Genomic DNA, 21,966 nt, shown 5'->3' on the forward strand with positions numbered 1-21,966 from the left:
GAGCCAACATGTTCCAACCGGTGATATTTCATGCCCTACTATCTACTAGGGCGTGGTTGGAGAATAAAATAGTGTGCAGAGCGTAGAGAGGCACCGAGCCCGAAGCAGGGCAAGTGCAGCAAGTCCTGCAAGGGGACACAGTGTGCTTTAACCTGTGTCCATGTCGACAGGGTAAAAAAACAGTGAAAAGCCCCATGTCGACCTTTTGACCGTTGATCTAACCCATGTCGACCTAATGACCCTGTTGACCTAACCCATGTCGACCTAGACTCATGTCGACCTTCCTGCATGTTGACTTAGACACATGTCCATCTAAATGCATGTCGACCTAATGGTTTTGACCTAATGACTGTCTAACAACTTGCTGGTGACCAACTGATCCACACCCCATTAAACAGCCTTTCTATATGTGCCACATTAAAATGCATCGTATTCATAAAATTGTGCAAACAGAATGCACAAGCAGCTTCTGCTGGAACTCCATATAAAATGCTATGTGTTTGCTGATATCCACACAGTAACACTGAATTAAGGCATGCTGCATATGATTTTAATCTGCAAAAGCTAATTATTTTGAGAATAACATGAACTTGAACAAAATAAAGTTGCAGCAGATTCACATGGAACTCATTTGTTATGTGTAGCGTGACTAGGGCACAGAGCATAGCTGTATGTAGACATATCTGCATAAGTGCCACTACTACTGTGGATAATGCGTATAAGAGTACTACTGAGTAGCGTAATTTGTATAAAGGAAAATACTGTGTGGTAAGTAACATGTAAACTAATTATAATTGTGTGGTAAACTCTGTAAAAGAGGTACTACTGTGTGGTGTAATTTGAATAAGGGTCACTACTTTGTGTCATAATGGGAATGTGGGACACTATTTTGTAGGGTAATATGAATCAGAGAAAAGCAAAGTGATGGGAATAAGATTGTGTTACTGTGTGGTGTAATTTGAATTGGAGATTTGGAGATACTAATGGTTTTCCATGATACTTCCATTTAAGACCAAACCTATTTGTAGTGTGCTGTCCCTTAATAGGTTATGGAAGGGAAGGCCAAAAACATAAAAATATAATTTGCAGGGGGAATAAGTAGTATACTATAAGTTCAACCTGTGCAACCAGGCAAACATTATATCATAGAAAAGAACAAATGCAGTGCACATGGTTTTGCCCATTTTGAGATCAAATTTGTGCTGCAATCAGATCTGAATAAGGGCCATTGTGTATTTTGATAACCTGCTTGCCAGTCCTGAGTAACCTGCACTGTGCAAACCTGATATCTATCCCATATAATACAATCCTGGTAACCTGCTGATTTGCAATGTGCTGTACTCTGTTTTGTGCATCCATTATCCCTGCAACTGGCATATCAGCCAGCTCTTGCTGTCTACGCCGAAACAGCAAAACACTGCTACTGCCATATCCAGTCAGTCGTGATATCCTATCTCTGCATGAAGAGTGTGATTATTCATTCATCTAGCTTCACCCTCGTTCCAATCATCACAGCTAGCCCAAAGGAGCCTGACTGGAATCCCAATCCACCTAGTGTCGTGATATGGTGGACTCGGGTGGAGATAAAGGCATACTTGTGCAAAACAAAGTACATGGATTTTCAAAAGAAACTTTTGTGTTTTATCATGTTTTGTGCTTTGTATATGATTTCCACTGCAAGGAGCCTCTAAATGTCAGTGATAGTGTTCAGAAACACAGAAATCATCTTTAAATGTAATTTTAGTACATTTTAGATATGGAAAGCCAAAATTATAGACAAGATCCTTATTCTGAAAGTAAAGTCCAAGTGTTGGACACGCATATATTATCTTTTCAAAATGCTAAAATGTCACATTGTTATAATGACTTCTTAAGAAGTAAACCTTCACGTCATGTATATAGTGTGCTATTAAGCATACTGTGGTGCCAGGAAAAGCCGATCTTAAAATGCATAGCAGGAGATCAAATATGGCCTTTAAATTATAGATAAAAACAGAAAAGGTTTTACATTCCTCCATGGATCCATCTGTATGAAGCTTTTATTTCCATGCTCCTGCAGTATTTACATTTCACATGAATGGCAAGGCACAGCTTGCACAAACGACAAGAAATACAAGTTGCAGGAGACTGTTACCAGCTTCCTCCTCTTACAGTTTCTTTAACACAAGAGTTAAAGACAGAATAGGAAGAACGGACATAAAGTATTTACTGAACAGCTTTAAAATTTAAAAGAAGTTCAATAAAAATAATAAAAAAGTAGTGAGCGTATGTGTCCACTATAGACCCCTCACTAACATAAACACAGACTTTAGAGTGATCTATATTTTTTTTAATTCATATGCTCATCATTTTCCTATTTTTTTATATTCCCATAGCAGACTGTATAAATTGTTTTTTGTGAGTCCTCTTTTTGAATTATGGATCAGATTTTTCCTCTGAGATGCATAATTCAGCTCTTGGTGCCTTTGCTAGCAGTACATAAAGTGTTCCACATGGTAATTTTGCTTGGCTATGCAAAAAATATGCTTTAGAAGTTAGTAAGCCAATCCTAAGTGCATATTCCCCTTTTTAATGCTTACACACGTATTCAACAACTTGTACGGTATCGATGCACTCAATGAAAGCAACAGTCTTGTATCACAGGAATTTAGAGGGAAAAAAATGAATATCTTGGAATTTACAAAAAAGGCTTCTAGATGTAAAATTCCTAGAGTTATGTTACATATAATTAACTGACGGCAACATTTCTGAGTAATCTGGTTACAGTATAACTCAAAGCCTATTATTTCATTAACATTATTAACAGCTCAAGTTCTCAAACTCGGTCCTCAGGGCCAGTAGTGCAGAGAAGGGGGTTGAGAGAGTACTTTTTACTCAGGCCCTGGCCAGCCTCTCACGCTAGCCCAGCATACGCTGCTCAGTGCCGTGTGATGAGCGGGGAAGAGAGGCAGCGGCAGCCTGTCATTTCCCACCCGTCGGTAGGCCGGCCCCCTGCACCCCTGTTAAGGTTTAAAGAAAAACAGGGGCGTGGCCATGCCCTCCATAGGCCATGTCCCCTCGATAGGTCACGCCTCCTTTTAACCAGTCAGGACCTCACACAGTTCATGTTTTCAGGTCATCTGAGGGATTTTAAAATGTGAAAGTTGATACACAGTGCTCCTGCTCGGTCACCTGGGAAACATGACCGGTGTTTGGGGTCCTGAGGACTGACTTTGAGAACCACTAATGTACAGTATTATAAAGTTCATCATCACAGGAAGAAATAAACAATGTCTGAGTCACTTCTTTCTGTTTGTTTCAGTCTACTTATTTTCTTAAAATTGAAAAAGAAATGACATGCTCTACTGTCTGCTTTTCTGTGCGTACATAGTTTGTGTAATGCATAACTAGCTCTATGAGCAGGGAGCTACTGTACGCATGAGAAGGATTACTGTGTCTTCTGACATGCAAGATTTCATAGCAGAAAAACTCATAAAGCATGAACTGTCTGCCACTTGTATTGCTTACTTTATTAAAGCAAGATGAATATAAACCAGATATAAATTTTACCCGCTCTATGGTGAACTGATTATTCCAGTGTTCTGTCTTTTCCCCATACAATAAAAAATTAATAAAATAAAAAGATTAAAAATAATATTTCTGTGTAACACTTGCATTAAAAAGTGGGGTACAAGTGACATTTATACAGTTACATGTATAGAATGATGTAAATAATGTGGTACAGTACAAGTGATTGGCCCTTATTCTGATCGGTGCGGCCGGATCCGAATATGCGGCCAGGACCGTGCATGCGAAACTCCGCCTTCCATACGGATCGCCAACTCCGTCCGTACGCGGCAAGAAGCTGTCCGAACGGACCGCACGTGTATTTTTCATGGAATACGCCTCCTCCATCTCAGGGAACCTCCCCCATCATTCGATGGTCGCAGACCATCGAATGCAGGACCGAGTGGTCCACCAGCTCCCGCAACCTCAGACCACACGGACATTTTTCCGTGCAAAAGCAGGGATCTGGGCGGGCAGCTGACATCCGGCGATGTCATGTGTCCGCCCCCTACACGTGCGTCACTGCCGCATTACCATACGTACGGGGGGGGCGTACGCATATGGTAATGAGCCCAAATAGCCCTTCACGCCCCTCTCCACCCCCTGTTCGGAGTGTTCACATTTCATGCGGGATTTGGCCGTACGCCCCGCTCGCACATGCGCAGAGACGCCTCTGCACATGCGCAGACACAAAACATCGGCGGCGCGAACGCACGCGGATATTACCGCACCAACCAGAATAAGGTCCATTGTGACATATATAGAATATTTTTTTTATGAAACATATTAATTTCTATTAACTTTCTGTAAGGATTTGATTTCCCGAATTGTCATGAAATTTTCTTCTGCGTTTAAAAAAAAAAAAACCTAGTATGCCTTTTGTGACCCCCAGACCTTACAGGTAAATCCTCTATCCAACTACAATGCGTACAAAGTCAGCAATGCCTGAGAATAAAATAGCGTGCCGAGCATAGCGAGGCACTGTGTTCGAAGCAGGGCGAGTTACATGCACGTTGCCTGGAAGGGTTCATGCTTATTTCTAGGGGGATTACATGCTCATTGCTAAGGGGGTTAAATGCTCATTGCCATGGGGTAGCAAGATCATTGCTAGGTGGGTTACAGTACAAGCTCATTGCTGGGGAGGTTACATGCTCCTGGTCAGTGGGGGATACATGCTCATGGCCAGGGGTTGCAGGGCCACAGCAGCACAGTGCTTCCAGAATCTATACCCATACACACACAGTACATACATACATACATACATACATACATACATACATACATACATACATGCAAACAGAGCATAAATACATAAATCCATGCATACAGAGCATACACACATACAAATAACATGCTTACATACTAACAGAGCACGCATGTATACATACATACAAACAGAGCATATATATACAATACATGATACACACAAACACACACACACACACCATACAGAACTTACTGTACCAAAGGTAAAGTGCAGAACAGAAGGAGATCAGTCAGAGCTGTATGCCATGTGAGTGGAGCTGCTGCTGGGGCTGTACATGCTCAGTAGCTCCCTCTGTTTGGAGATGGCATTATCTCATCTGGCTTTCTATACTTACACCGCAGGCTATCCTGCCCTGGTCCAAACCAGGTCAGACTAGGTGGCTAGTTATTTTCCATTGGGTCTCCAAACAAGGAATTATCCGGTTCAGAGCCATTTGTACGTGCACATGGGTACAGTTTCTGCTGTGAGCCTCAGCTGTACTGAGACTCCTGCTCCATCCCCTGATATCACTTGCCCTACTCCTGGATGTACATTGCTACAGGAAATGAAGCATCCCTGCCAAGGATCTCCCCATGCTTTAAGTGGGAGCTTGGTCGGATGATCACAACTTGGGTGTTAGCAGCAGCGGATAATGGGTGTGACTATCAAAATGTTTAGGTCATTTTCGGTACTTGTGTATTTTGGCGGCGCCCCCGATCTCCATCGCGCAATGTTTTCATCGCATCGCATGCCATGCACCCGATGGCATCCGATGCAATGCGATTTTTGCCCCCTATGCGATGAAAGATTGTATAAGCACCCTAAAGGGTGCTTTTAAGCACCCTAATAGGTGCTTACAATATTAAATGCACCCCCACGCCACCCCCCCCCCACTATAAACGTGAACCCGAAGCGTGGCGAGCGGAGCGAGCCCGCGAGGGGCGGCGGTACGCGTCCTCTGACCTTTTCATACCCCCACTATCCATGGAGTTGAGAATAGAAAGTGTGGCGGGCGCAGCGAGCCCCGCGAGGGGACGTGGATACCTTCACAGGTATCGGAGTCCCCTCGCGGGCTTCACAGGTATCCGCGTCCCCTCGCGGGGCTCGCTGCACTCGCCACGCTTCGGGCTCGGTGGCTCGCTGCGCTCGCCACACTTTCTATTCTCAACTCCACGCCGACATGGATAGTGGGGATATGAAAAGGTCGGAGGACGCGTACCGCCGCCCCTCGCGGGCTCGCTGCGCTTGCCACGCTTCGGGTTCACGTTTATAGTGGGGGGGTGGCGTGGGGGTGAATTTAACATTGTAAGCACCCATTAGGGTGCTTATACAATGTTTAATCGCATCGCATCGCATTGTATGCCATATATAATGTCATACAATTTTAAAATTGTATGCCATTGTACAATATCACGCGATATCGCATCGCATCGCATACCATTGGTATGCGATGCGATGGGCGCCGCCAAAATACACAAGTACCTCATTTTCTAACATTTTATCATATACTAGCGACCCGCCCCAGCTTTGCACGGGAAGCACTAATTATCTATAGCCAGATAACTTCGGATTTTTGTAGTCAGTTGTTAGATTTGGGAATACCTTGTCGACAACGGCTTGAATATTCAGTTGCATTTCAAAGAAGTTCGGCGGGAACGAAATCTCTTTTGTGGCGCGATCAATTAATTGCCCCAAAAAATTCTGTTGATCCGATCGCTACCAAACTTCACAGGATTACCCGCTGGGCTAATCTGAATATTGCCTGGAAATTTCATCAAAATCGGTCACGCCGTTTTGGAGTCCATAGGGAACATAAACACATCCATTTTTATATATATAGATATTGTCTATCTTAATACATCTATTCAAATTTATCGGTACTTATGTAATATCTGGGCTCCCGTTTTTCTTATGAGACCGTGTCCCCTCGCGGGGCTCGCTACGCTCACCACGCTTCGGGCACGGTGGCTCGCTGCGCTCGCCACACTATATAAAATCAACTCCATGTGTAGTTGGATAGTAGGGGTATGAAAAAATGGGGTTCATTTAACATGGGAGCCCAGATAATACATAAGTACCTAAAAAAATATGCTTATTAAAAAAAAATCTTATTTAAAAGCTTATATGAAATAAGGAAAAAAATGGTATATTTGTCACGGTCTAGTGACCCCAGTTGAACACCTTGCAGTCCCCTGCATTAGAGGTGCCCTGACCTCCTTCCTAGATCTACATTATCTGCTCCAGCTTGGAATATTCTTAATTGAAAATCCCAATTTGTACTTCTTCAGTTGCCCTGTGCCCAATTTTTGAAGTTTAACCTTTTTTAAACTGGATTCATTCACGTTTATAGGTCTAAACGTGAATTAATCCAGCTTTAATAAGGTTAAACTTTAAAAAGTAAATCAAGATTATGAACAAAATCAGGCATACAATTGGGCACAGGGAAATCCTCATCAATATGGTCAGAGACCACCAAATCAACCCTATTGACAGAGAGGGCACTTGCGGATTGCTCTAAAGACCAGGCTACTACCAGCGACTCAGATGTTGGTGCTGCTGGAAGAGGAAGAAATAAAAATAAAAAGCCTGCTCTCCCTTTAGGGCTGGGGTAGCCAACCCTAGTCCTCGAGAGCTACCAACAGTGCATGTCTTGCAGGTCTCCTCACAGAATCACAAGTGAGCTAATTAGCTCCATCTGTGTATCTTTTAAAATGTGTCAGTGATTAATGAGTGCAGCTGTGCAGCAGCTAGGTTGTCTGGAAAATGTGAACTGTTGGTAGCTCTCGAGGGCTAGGGTTGGCTACCATTGCTTTAGGGGTTTACACCCGTCGGAGTGCAAAAGCCGCAGGCGTTGATATACAAGAAGAGGTGGACAATGCAATCGGAAGGAGAGAAAATCCCCCCAAGAAACCCTAATATTTAATCTGTCTTCACATGCTTTAACAGCAGCTGAGGAGAAAGTACTCAGTCGTGGTTTATCTTTTGTTCCTACTGTGAAATATGACTCTATGAACTGGGAAATTGAAAAATGTAAATTAAATAGACACCTAAATTGAGAGAATATTTTGGTAACACTAATAAGAAAAATGCAGTGAATATACCTGATATGTCATGTGATGTGTTTGTTCCTCCCCAGCTATGTAAACTGCAGCGGAAATCAGGTTTTGAACCAGTTTCAATAAATCCTACTATTAAAACCTTTTCTAGGATGCTTGATCACAGGGTGACAAAAGAGCACAAACACTGGACAGCCCTCTTTTAACCCCTTCACGACATTTGACGTATATATACGTCATGGTCGGGAAGTACTTCCCGACACATGACGTATATATACGTCATGACTTCTAACTGTCACTGCGTCTAGAGATGCAGTGACAGTTAGGTGATGTCTGCTGTCCCTGACAGCAGACATCCCCCCTCGCCGCCCAGGGGGGGCAGGGGTGCCCCCCCCGGTCGGCGATCGCTGTGATTGGCTGTTCAAATCTGAACAGCCATTCACAGCGTTTCCTGTGTTACCGGCGGCTAAGCCGCTCGGTAACACAGGGATTCACTGGTGATCGGTGCTGTCAAGTACAGCACCGATCACCACCGATGTGCAGCCCCCCCTCGAACCCGCCGGGCACTCACCCGGCAGCAGCAGCAGCTCCCCCGGCTCCCCCGGAGCGTCTGGAGCGCACGCAGCGCTGCCCTCCTCCCCCCTCCCCCCCGCAGCAGCAGCAGCAGCATCAAGCTGCAGAAAAAGTAAAAAATTAAATATATGCACTGAAAAAATATATTACATTTTTTTACACAAAAATGCAGATCTGGCTCAAAATTTTTCATTTTCACAAGGAATGAAGGAGACAAAGCACCCCAAAATCTGTGCCCCAATTTCTCCCAAGTACGGCAATGCCTCATGTGTGACCAAAAAATACCAGTTGGGTGCATGGCAGGACTCAGAAGGGAAGGAGTGATTTTTGGATTTTGCAGCACAGATTCTGGTTGAATGACCCCCGAAACACCCATACAGTGGAACCCCCCCACAAGTGACCCCATTTTGCAAACTACACCCTTCAGGGAATTCATCAAGGGGTATAGTGTACATTTCAAACCCCCCGGGGTTTCACCAATTTTGATACAACTGAGCTGTGAAAATGAAAAATTAATTTTTTTCATTTTCACTTCCCAGTTGTACCACAATTAGTGAAACCCCTGGGGGTTTGAAATGTACACTATACCCCTAGATGAATTCCCTGAAGGGTGTAGTTTGCAAAATGGGGTCACTTGTGGGGGGGTACCTAACTTTTAGCATCTTATGGTGCCTAGAAACCTACATGGTGCCTAAAAAATAATCTCATAAAAAGGAGGCTCCAAAATCAAGTAGGTGCTCCTTCTATTATGAAGCCTGTGGTTTGGTCACCGTGCACACTAGGGCCACATATAGGATATTTATGAAAACCAAAGAATTGGGGGAATCAATTTTTAGTCACATTTCTCTAGTAAAATCTACTGTGTTCCTTAGAAAAATGTATTAAAATTGCAAATCTGCAAAAAAAATGAAATTTTGAAATTTCACCTACACTTTCTTTTAATTCCTGTGAAACACCTAAAGGGTTAACAAACTTCCAAAATGCTGTTTTGAATACTGTGAGGGGTGCAGTTTTTGAAATGGCATCATTTATGGGGGTGTCTCACATACAAGTCACTCAAAGTCACATCATAACTGACCTGGTCCCTAAAAAAATCAGAGTTTGAAATTTTCTTGAAAATTTGAGAATTTGCTATTCATATTTGAAGCCTCCTAGTGTCCAAAAAAATGAAAATGAGGTTGAAATAATGATGGCAACATAAAGTAGACATATGGTCTATGTTAGTTATTCACTATTTTGAGTGGTAAGATTATTTGTCTCACAAGCAGAAAATTTAACATTTTGCAAATCGCAAAATTTTCCATTTTTTTACGACATTTTGGTATTTTTCACAAAAAAACACAGACTGTATCGACGAAAATTTACCACTAACTTGAAGTACAATGTGTCACGAGAAAACAATCTCAAAATCACTGGGATAAGTAAAAGCAAAAAAAAGTTATCCCCACTTAAGTGATACATGCCAGATTTGAAAAAAAGGGCTCTGTCAGGAAGGCAAAAACTGGCTCTGTCATGAAGGGGTTAATAATCTTTCTAAAATTTAAAGAGATGAGTTGCGAGACTTGGGTCCTATACTGACATAATAATACACCCACTGACAAAGGCGGGGCTATTGTAATTCAGGACATTTGTGATTATAAATCAGAGATTGAAAAACAGCTTTCTGACTCACAGGTATATAGAGCTTTAGATGGTGATCCCACCATTTTGTTAACAGGTATCTTGGATGGTGTGTTACATGAGGCGGTTGCAGTGGATGAAATTACAGTTGAATTGTTAAATATGCTTATAGCCAAATCCCCCACTGTACCCCTCATGTACACACTACCAAAGATCCATAAACGTTTAGAATCTCCCCCAGGGAGACCAATAATTGCGGCTTGTGGATCCCTGTTCCAAAATGTCTCCACTTACATCAAAGCTTTACTACAACCATGTATTGTTTCTAGTCCTGGTTTTTTGCTTGGCACCACGTCATTTCTCAATAGATTATTGGGTTGGGGTCCTATTCCTCTTGACAGTTGGTTGTGTAGCATCAATGTCACCAGCAGTACGGCGTTTACTTGATGGCAATATCAATTTCAAGAGTCCTAGTGTTCAGCTAATACTGAAATTGTTGGAGTTGGTACTTACCCACAATTATTTTCTTTTTGATGGTCGTTTTTTTCCTACAGGTTTCTGGCTGTGCGATGGGGATGAATTTTGCCCCATCGTATGCCAACATGCTTCAGGCAGAGAAGACAGTTTTTTTCAGGACATCAATATATTGGCCAGAATTTTTTCTATGCCAGATATATAGATGACCTGTTTATAATATGGACAGGGGATCGTGAATCATTCGTAAAGGTTATTGAGGACCATAACTCTACCTACAGTCCTATAAAGTTTACCCACTCTATGGATAAGTCTGTTGTAAACTTTCTTGATGTAGCTGTCACACTACATGATGGTAAATTACTACTGATGTCTTCACAAAACCTTCGTTCCTGCATGCTACAAGTTGCCATCCTGTGCAACTTAAAAAAAGGTTTACCCTACTTACACTTTTTACATGCCTGTCGCATTTGTAGTGATAAGAACACTGCTGAGAAACGTATTGATACTATGTTAGAGAAATTTGTTACCAGAGGCTATGTGAGAACAGGTCTGCTATTAGCAAAGAAAAAAGCATTATCACTGTCCCGTGACAATCTTTTACGTTATAGGGACTATAATGCCTCAGTTCCAGAAAAATTACCTTGGGTCAACCGTTTTAACCTGGCTAGTCCAGGGATTGGCCAGGTACTTTAGCTAGGAATTTGTGGCCTATGATTGAATCTGATCGGACTCTTAATTGTGGTAACACTAAGATCATGCCATGTTATTCATGTAGGCATAATATCCGTGACATTGTGGTTAAGATCGATGTTACAAATTTTCAACAACAAAACAGTATTCAGTTTCTGGGTACTGCATGCTCCAGTTCCTGCACCTGTGACCACCTGCACCTGTGTGTTCCAGTTCCTACACCTGTGACCACTTGCACCTGCATGTTCCAGTTCTTGCACCTGTGACCACTTGCACCTGCGTGTTCCATTTCTTGCACCTGTGACCACTTGCACCTGCGTGCTTCAGTTCCTGCACCTGTGACCACTTGCACCTGCGTTCTCCAGTTTCTGCACATGTGACTACCTGCACTTGTGACCACCTGCATCTGTGTGCCTCAGTGTCTGCACCTGTGACTACCTGCACCTGTGACTACCTTCGCCGCTGAATACTTCAGCTACCTGCACCTGTGCCCTGGTTGCATTCACTCTGTGCTTCCAGGTATCTGTGCACCAGCTGTACTTGCTCCATGCTCTCAGGCACCTGTGCTCCAGTGGTCTCTACTCCGTGTTTCTAGACACCTGTGCGCCCATGGTCTCTACTCCATGTTTCCAGACACCTATGCTCCCGTGGTCTCTACTCCGTGTTTCCACACACCTGTGCTCCCGTGGTCTCTACTCCGTGTTTCCAGACACCTGTGCTCCCGTGGTCTCTGCTCCATGATTGCAGACACCTGTGCTCCCGTGGTCTCTGCTCCGTGTTTCCAGACACCTGTGCTCCCGTGGTCTCTGCTCCGTGTTTCCAGACACCTGTGCTCCCCTGGTCTCTACTCCGTGTTTCCAGACACCTGTGTCCCTGTGATCTCTACTCCGTGTTTCCAGACACCTGTGCTCCCGTGGTCTCTACTCCGTGTTTCCAGACACATGTGCTCCTGTGCACAGCTTGATAAAGCCGATACAGAGGAGGCTGATGGGAATTCTAAGACCTGTCATATTATAGGCCACATAAATTGGCATACTTCAAACCAATCAACTGGTATCGATATCTATTCCTTTATGTCCAGGGAACATTATGTCCTTATAGAAAAAACTCTGGAAAACCTCTTTATAAAGAAGGAAGTATTCTACAGATCTTGTAAATTCATGACCACAAGACTTTTGTATTCCCCTGATGAAGTCTCTATGAGACGAAACGCGTTGGGGTTTTCTACAAGCATTTTTTACCTGACAATCCTGTGAAGAAAAATAAACAATTATTGGAAAAACATCTCCTACTTACTTCACTGGATGTGTATCTTGCAAGAGTGCATTTGGACTTTGTTATAGGCGCCATACCACTATTGGGTAAAAAAAATATATATATATATATATATATATATATATATATATATATACTGTATGTATGTATATATATATATATATATATATATATATATATATATATATATATATATGTATATATATATATATATATATATATATATATATTATATATACTGCTACCTGTATCCTGCATTACCAGAGGGAGAACAGTATTCTCCTCAATCTGGAGAGCAAAAACAAAGTATTCCTCTTTTTTGTTGTTTCCTAATAGTATGGGGTACTGTTGCTATACAGTACGCATTTGAAACAAAGTATTCCAGCAACTTCTTTTTCCTTCCATTAATCTCATAACTGACATGAGCTTGCAAGTTATTATGATAAGTTGATAATCACTTGACATGGTTTGACAGAAGCGATCTTTGGAAAACTGACTTCAATAAAATCCAAAGTAGTTCTGTCTGCCCTACAGTGTGCAGTTTCACTATCTTTTCTATTCTTCACTGCATCCATTAGCTTATTGTAATGCACCACAGAATAAAAGGCAGGGGTCATGTCAGCTGATCTACAAAAGTGTTAGAATGACTGCTCTGGGTACTGTGTAATCACAGCTGCTCTGCTTTACATTCATATTTTCAAAAGAGGAAAGTAAATTTATTCTGAAAGGTATGTGCGCTTTTATTTACTTGATTGTAAGTTCCCTGCAGGAATCCGTTGTTCAGTGGAGAGTTGTATATCCTTCACTGCTGTGCACAGATTTTACCATACTGTCATGAACTTTTACTGGCTCAAAGGAAAGAAATACACAACACACAATAATGCTGATATACAGTAGCTCTAGCGTATATCATTGCTTTGAAATGGGAGTTTGGCTGTTTCTATTTATTAGTATTTAAGAGCAGAGATAATTTACTGTGTGTGATTTGGATAGCAGCAAATCATACACAGCATCAAAGCTTTTTATGTTCAAATATGATTTCACATGAATGAATGAATGACCATGAATGACCACCCATGTTATCTTCATAGGCCATAGATAACATTGCTTCTGATTAGTGCACTTGTTTGAGCACTTGTTTGATGCTGATGCTGATTATAGTATTTATATATAAAAGGCTAACTACTCCTCACCTCTATGGGCAGTATTCAGTATTATTTCGCTCTCCATGCACTCTCCGTGTTTTAGCGGAGATTCTCCCTGTTCCGGAGCCTCCTGCTCCCACTGTTCAATGTATTTAAGACTCGCCGCCACTCGCGGCGAGTCTTAACCCCTGCAGCGGACGAGCGTCCGCGGCAGGGAGCTTTCAGGGAGCCGGGGGACGGAAGCAGCCAGAGAGATTAAAGTCTCCCTGGCTGCTCCAGAGGAATGTGGAGGGGAGGTGGGCTCCCCTGGACCCAGGCAGCACAGGCTGCCCCCCCCTATAGCCAGCGGGGGACCCAGTATTCACTGCACCCGATCGTGCATATTAACGATCAGGTGCAGTGAATATATGAATATCTAATGAGCGGCTCGAGCGCTCCGGCCCCCTGCTGGCTGCACTGTGTAAAAAAAAAAAAAAAATTAAAAAAAATATATATTTTTTAAATTAAATATATATTCATGTGCTTTTAGTTTAAAAGTTCACATTCCAGATCTCCATCAAAAGATGGAGAATTTCTACACGGAGAGAGACGGAGAAAATCACTTAGAAAGACGGAGAATATTTCACATTGAATAGGGTTGCTCGCTTTTGGAGAGCAAAATGCTCCGTCCAAGGCGAACAAAGCACAAATTCTCCATAAAACACGGAGAATTTTTCTGATTGAATACTGCCCTATGAGGTGAAGTACCGCCACTGACCACAAGAGGCCACTCCATAGACCAAATTACTCCTTTGTATGCTAAAGTTGTCATAACAGAAAATGAAAGTGATTTTTGCAGGGACAAGGCTCTGTTTCAAACTTGCTGGATATGGAGAGAGGGAGCAATTAAGACAGAGATTGGAGGTAGGAGCAGATAAGGACTTGGGGTGGGATGAAGAGTTTGTGAGCTAAAAACAGTCAAAGCTCAAAGTGAAAGGAAATACTGTCACAGCAGGTTTTCAGTTATACCCCTTTCACACTTACAGAGCCGGGTCATACCCGGGAATGTGTTCCCGGACGCTTCCCGGGAATGTACCCTTTCACACTGTACTGTGATCTGGGATCGACCCGGAACAGCCCCATTCATACTGATCCCGGGAATTCCCTGCAAATACATATGCATGTCATTAGAAATGGACTCCAGGGCTCTGAAAGATAACATCAGCATTTGTGAGCCCAAGAAAGCTCCAATCAGCAGATTTTTTTTAAAGTCCCGTGTACCCGATCCCGGGTACGGGACCTTTCACACTGATCGCATCCCGGGACGATTCCGGAATCTACCCAGGTCAGGACCTGGGTAGAAATCCCGGAATGCTCATCCGGGATATTCTTTCAAGACCATTTCAGCTAAATCCCGCGTTTATGTGCAAAAACCTGGGATAAAATTGTCAGTGTGAAAGGGGTATTAGTGGGTATTTATTAAACAATGTGCTGTATACAGTTTGTTTTTTGGGTACTTGTGTATTTTGGCGGCGCCCATCGCAGTGCATACCATAAGGCATACGATGGTATGCGATGCGACGCGATATCGCGCGATATTGTACAATGCCATACAATTTTAAAATTGTATGGCATTGTATATGGCATACAATGCCATACAATGCGATGCGATGCGATTAAACATTGTATAAGCACCCTAATGGGTGCTTACAATGTTAAATGCACTCCCACGCCACTCCCCCACTATAAACGTGAACCCGAAGTGCGCCGAGCGCAGCGAGCCCGCGAGGGGCGGCGGTACGCGTCCTCCGACCTTTTCATACCCCCACTATCCACGTCGGCGTGGAGTTGAGAATAGAAAGTGTGGCGAGCGCAGCGAGCCCGAAGCGCGGCGAGCGGACGCGGATACCTGTGAAGCCCGCGAGGGGACTCCGATACCTGTGAAGGTATCCGCGTCCGCTCGCCACGCTTCGGGCTCAGGGGCTCGCTGCGCTCGCCACACTTTCTATTCTCAACTCCACGCCGACGTGGATAGTGGGGGTATGAAAAGGTCGGAGGACGCGTACCGCCGCCCCTCGCGGGCTCGCTGCGCTCGCCATGCTTCGGGTTCACGTTTATAGTGGGGGGGTGGCGTGGGGGTGCATTTAACATTGTAAGCACCCATTACGGTGCTTAAAAGCACCCTTTAGGGTGCTTATACAATCTTTCATCGTATAGGGGCCAAAAATCGCGTCGCATCGCATCGCATGCCATCGATTGCATGGCATGCGATGCGATTCGATTAAAACATTGCGCGATGAAAATCGGGGGCGCCGCTATAATACACAAGTACCGTTTTTTGTTATTAAATTCACTGTACAATTTAATTTTCTGTTTTAATATACCATGAAATATTGTTTTTGCGTCACAGAGATTGATTATAGGCTGAATTCTGAGTCATATGTGTACAAAGATTTTCGGCATCTTTAGATGAAGCAATAATGGTTTTAAGCCCCGTACACATGGTGTGATTTCATCAGAAATAACCAAGGATATGGTCACTGAATGTCCATATCCCCACGTGTACAGGGCGATGGTCCCCAGGAGTGCGCTCTAGTGACCAGCCCTGCAGTGGTCGCCGGTCACAGGAGCATTCTCCTGTGACCAGCGGCTTCCCTCGCTGGTCGCTGATGAAAATGGGACACTCAGCAATCGCTCCGTGTGTGCGGAGCAGGTGCCTTCCATGCATACATCAAAACTTGCACTAGCCCTAAGCTAGGTGCCGATTCTAATCTGAGTAGGGCATCCGCTGTGAGTTATTATGCATTTCTGTACAAACTCAATATTTTGGTTTCTTTGAAGCGTTCCAATAAATTATTAGTTGAAACACTGTCATACTGTATGTCGCCTAACATTGTATTTCATTATGCTGCATGTATTCATGGTTTCACAAACAACTTATTTTCACAATTCTTTAAGATTTGAATGTATCACTGACGCTGCTTGTTAGCTTGCTAAGATAAAAAGAATAATTTAGATAAATATTCCATTAGGGAGACAGCAATTGTTCCACAATATAAAGCCACTGTATTAATTTATAGTTTTACTCCAGAAGCACAACTACTGTAAATGATATAGTAGAATCACTTGGGAACAATGTATTACTTTACTTATACAGTAATGGGGGAGCTATCAATATATATATATATATATATATATTTTTTTTTTTAACCAAACACTAATAATTGTAAACTCTTAGCACTAAGTTCTTGACACTTTTTGGGTTTATCATTGCATCTCCTGCGACACCATTGGCCGGTTGTGTGCCCCCGGGGTTTACGCAGGATGGCTGCCACAGTTTTTAAAAAGAGGTCATAAAATTTTCATCTCTGGATGGATATTGTGGCCTCGGAACTATCCCCAAAACAGTGGTGACAGTTAGGTCCCAGTCTTGGAAATGGATGCCGTTACAACCTCCTTCAAACCCCCAAGAGACTGCAGACTATCTACTGACATCGGCAGCCGTAGTACATCCAACAGTGCAAGACCCATACTGCACATGAGCAATACAAGTCTGACACTTGCGCAAAGTACTGATCAGCCATACTTTGCACTATGTATCTAAAGGTGCCCATACATGGTGCGATGAACTCCGTGCTTTAGTAGATAGTCTATTCTTCTCTCTTCTATGTAAGGAACCAAGCACAATGAAACAATCAGAAACAAAAAAATCACATAGATCAATACATGCAGTGGGGCCCCTCCTTCTAGGTACCCCATGTAAACAATATGATGGAGCCTAAACTGCAGAGTTAGAGACAGTCTAGTTACATAAAATGTTAATGAAATGTTGAGCTGTGCCTCCTATTGCCCATAGTGAGTGGGAGAAGACATACTGTATGCTCATACTTGCACCTTACTATATTGCATGTTGTATTTAGGGTCTTCTGAGGCTAGCTAAATCCAAGACTGGCTTTACTGTACCTGGTTATAATCAGATTTGTTTATATATATGTGTGTGTGTGTGTGTGTGTGTGTGTGTGTGTGTGTGTGTGTATATACATCCACAATGGCACTATATACACATTTGGGCGCATCCTGATGAAAAGGCCACCGTGCCTTGAAACGTTGATGAAGCATGTATAATGCCACTTTTGTCACTTTGAATAAATGGCAATTTCTTTCTAAAATCCGTTGGAGTGCCGCTGTCAGTTTTCTTACAAGACGCCAGGGAACAGGAGCTTTTATATATATATCGCCTGTATATATGTCTGCCACTCCCCGCTTCTGTCTGTGAAGTTTGCCGGGGTGCCTTCCCTTGTGGCACTACCTCCACCAATATAATTCCAAATGATGGGCGTCATTCCGGGGCTTGTGTAACAAAAGTGAGATTTATTTCTTCTCCACGTTCTACGCCGTTTCGAGCATTCACCCTTCGTCAGGACCAGAAGATATGCACTTTTGTTATATCTTCTGGTCCTGACGAAGGGTGAATGCCCGAAACGGTGTAGACCATGGAGAAGAAATAAATGGTTGCTCAGTGTTACGTCACTGTGTACATTGATAAGATGTTCATGTTATTTGCTTGTATTATTACAGAGCACAGCCGCCCCACGTGACCCTGCAGCCGGCCGCCGGGAGCGCGCATCAGTGACGTTGCGCAGGAAACCATCGCGACCATCGCGACCATCGAACCTGCGCCAGTTAGGTCACAGAGACGGCGCCAACCCGGAAGCCGCCGAGGGAGGACAGGAACGGGACGCACAGGGGGCGGGTAAGTCTCCTATATATTTCACTCTGTTTGTATCATTGTTTGTGCTTACTTTGAACTGACGACGGAGCCCCCGAGCTCCGAAACGTTTTGATCCCTGCACAAGGAATAAATATTCCTACTGTTTTCACCGCTTATCAGCCTCTGAGTGCCGCTTATTCCTGCCATATATTCCTTGAGGACACATCCCCTCTTGAAAGAGGGCACCGAAGCCAGTCCATTTGGCATTACCCCCAGACCTGAGTGCCGGCCTCATCGCATTATATATATTGCCTGGCAAAGTTTCTTTAATTTTTTGGGAGTGCCGCACCTACAACACATTACATATATATATATATATATATATATATATATATATATATATATCTCTAACAAACACAGATGGCACTCCCAAGATTTAACAAAACTGCATGACGGCAGAATCAGCAAGAATAAGTAGACTACTTAATCTTGCTAATTCTGCCGCCATGCAGTTCTGTTAAATCTTGGAAGTACCATCTGTGTTTGTTTGCTATATTTTTCCCATCCGGGATGGATAGGCAACCCAAGTAGTTGTCCTACTTAGGACAAGTGCCAGGAACCCTTTTGCTGTATGTATGTATGTATGTATGTATGTATGTATGTATGTATGTATATATATATATATATATATATATATATATATACACAGTATATGTATATAAATGTCCTTCTGTTGGACTCGATTCTAAGAATGGTAATACCCAAGAGGACCCAGGTAGTGTTTAACCCCTTCCCGACATTTGACGTATATATACGTCATGGCTGGGATGTACTTCCCGACACATGACGTATATAACCGTCATGACTTCAAAGTGCCACTGCGTCTAGAGACGCAGTGACAGAGGGACGATGTCTGCTGTCCCTGACAGCAGACATGTCCCTGCATGCCCAGGGGGGGCGGCGATGCAGCCCCCCCGTCGGCGATCGCTGTGATTGGCTGTTCAACAGCCATTCGCAGCGTTTTCCTGTGTTACCGGCGAATCAGACGCTCGGTAACACAGGTGTCAATCACCGCCGGGTGTGAGGGGGCATGAGGGGGTCATCGGTGACGACGACACCTCACCCCACCTGCCCCCAAGGCTGTGATTGGTCCGTCGGACCGACGGACCAATCACAGCCAAGGCGCGCCATTTAAACTAACGGTGACTGCGCTGCAGACGCCATTCCGGTCTGGAATTGCGTGCAGAGCGGTCACCGGCCACTCTGTCGTGATATACATACCTGAACCTTGCCTGATACTTACCTGATCACCGCTGATCACCGCTGGTAGCGTGCTGCCAGCAGTTGGATGCTTCCTGGATCTTGTGACTTCCTATGTCCTGCTGCTGCAGTGTCATAGAGTCACAGATCGTGAGAGATAGTGAGAGATAGTGACAGAGAGTGACAGAGAGTGATAAAGAGTGATAGAGAGTGATAGAGAGTGCTATATTTTGTGTCTGCTGCACCCCTTTTGTGCTGATCAGTATATCTGTGCTGATCAGCAACTTTTTTTTTTTTTTTTTTTTATATATATACCTGTCAGTTGCACCAAAGGTTGTGCTGCCTGTGCAACTGACTGCTGCCCCCCCTTTTGTGCTGATCAGTTTAAATTAATTAACTGATCAGCAACTTTTTGGGGGTCCAGGTTTTTTTTTTTTTATATATACCCTGTCAGGTTGCACCCACAGTTGTCTGCCTGCTGCCCCTCACTGCTAATCAGTGTCGCATCACTGCATCACTGATCTGCAGTTTTTTTTGGGGGGGGGGGATTGCAGTGGGGTTTTGTTTTTACACCCACGTTGCTTTTGTGGGTGCTTTTGTGGGTGTCCTGTGGCCGCTGATCATTGACGCACATCACTGAACAGCATTTTTGGCACAGGGTTGATATCATTTTTTTTCTGCAGTTTTTTTAAATTGTTTTTTTTTTTGGAGAGTGCTGTGGTTTATTACACCCACGTTGCTTTTGTGGGTGTCCTGTGGCCGCTGATCAGTGACGTACATCACTGAACAGCATTTTTGGCACAGGGTTGATATAATTTTTTTTCTGCAGTTTTTTTAAATTGTTTTTTTTTTGGAGAGTGCTGTGGTATTTTTTTTTTTAAATTGTTTTTACACCTGTTGCCTTTGAGCGCTGTTCAGTGACGGACGTTACTGACCAACATCTGTGCTCAATTTTTGGCGCAGGACCTTTTTTTTTTTTTTTTTTTACCCCTTCAATTTTTTTTTTTTTATTGGGATCAAATTCCTGTATAAAGTATTTTTTTTTCTGCACTACATACACACTACGCACTACATACCCCCCCGTGTTGAAATAAAGTTTGTACCCCCCCAACACTATACACGTGTTGAAACATTACACTTACAGAAACACAAAAATAAAAATGGCATCCCAAATGTCATCCCAAATGTCATCCCAGTCATCCAGAAGAATGTATTCAGCGGAGGAGGCATATGCCATGCTTGCCTCTGACTCTGACACAGCTAGTGATGCAAGCGGGGAATTTGAAGGATTCGTCTTAAGCTCCTCTTCCTCCTCTAGTGATGAGGGACCCCCTCAAAGACGCCCCCGTAAAGCAGCTGAGACCCCCCCCCCCAAATGATTGATCCCGTATGGACCCCACCACCAGACAATTTTGAGCCCCAGGTTCCTGAGTTTTTGGCCATCCCAGGAATCCAATTTGATTCAACAGGTCTCAGAGAAATTGACTTTTTCAAATTATTTTTCTCTGATGATTTTATAAATTTAATGGTGGACCAAAGTAATTTATATGCCCAGCAGTTTATTGCTCAAAACCCCACGTCATCATTTGCTAGGTGGACCCCTGTAGATGCAGTAGAGATGATGACGTTTTGGGGTCTGGTGTTACATATGGGCATAGTAAAAAAGCCAGAAATTAGGCAATATTGGAGTACAGATGTTCTGTACAGCACCCCACTTTACCGTATGGCCATGACTCGGACTCGTTTTGAGATAATCCTTACATTTTTACATTACACCGATAATGCACAGTGCCCACCCAGAGATGATCCCACCTTTGACCGGCTATTCAAAGTCAGGCCGGTCATTGATCATTTCAGTGCCAAATTTGCAGAGATGTACATCCCTGAAAAATGTATTTGTATCGACGAGTTCCTTATACATTTTAAAGGAAGGGTTAAATTCTGCCAGTACCTTCCCAGTAAGAGGGCAAGGTATGGCATAAAAATATATAAACTGTGTGAAAGCACCTCAGGGTACACCCACAGGTTTAGGGTATATGAAGGGAAGGATTCAAGAATTGAACCGCCAGAATGCCCCCCCTCCCTCGTAGGTGTTAGTGGAAAAATTGTCTGGGATTTAGTGCACCCCTTCCTGGATAAAGGTTATCACCTCTATGTGGATAACTTTTACACTAGCATCCCCCTGTTTAAGGCCCTTGGTTCAAGAGGTACAGCAGCTTGCGGTACTGTGCGCAAGAACCAAAGAGGCCTCCCAAAAACGCACATTGCCCAAGTACTGAGAAGGGGTGAAAGCAGGGCACAATCCACCGAAAATATGTTGTTAGTCAAATATAAGGACAAGAGGGATGTCCTTATACTGACAACAATTCATGGAGACAGTACCACCTC

This window comes from Crinia signifera, chromosome 2 (assembly GCF_055691185.1).
Source record: "Crinia signifera chromosome 2, ASM5569118v1, whole genome shotgun sequence".
Taxonomy (NCBI): Eukaryota; Metazoa; Chordata; class Amphibia; order Anura; family Myobatrachidae; genus Crinia; species Crinia signifera.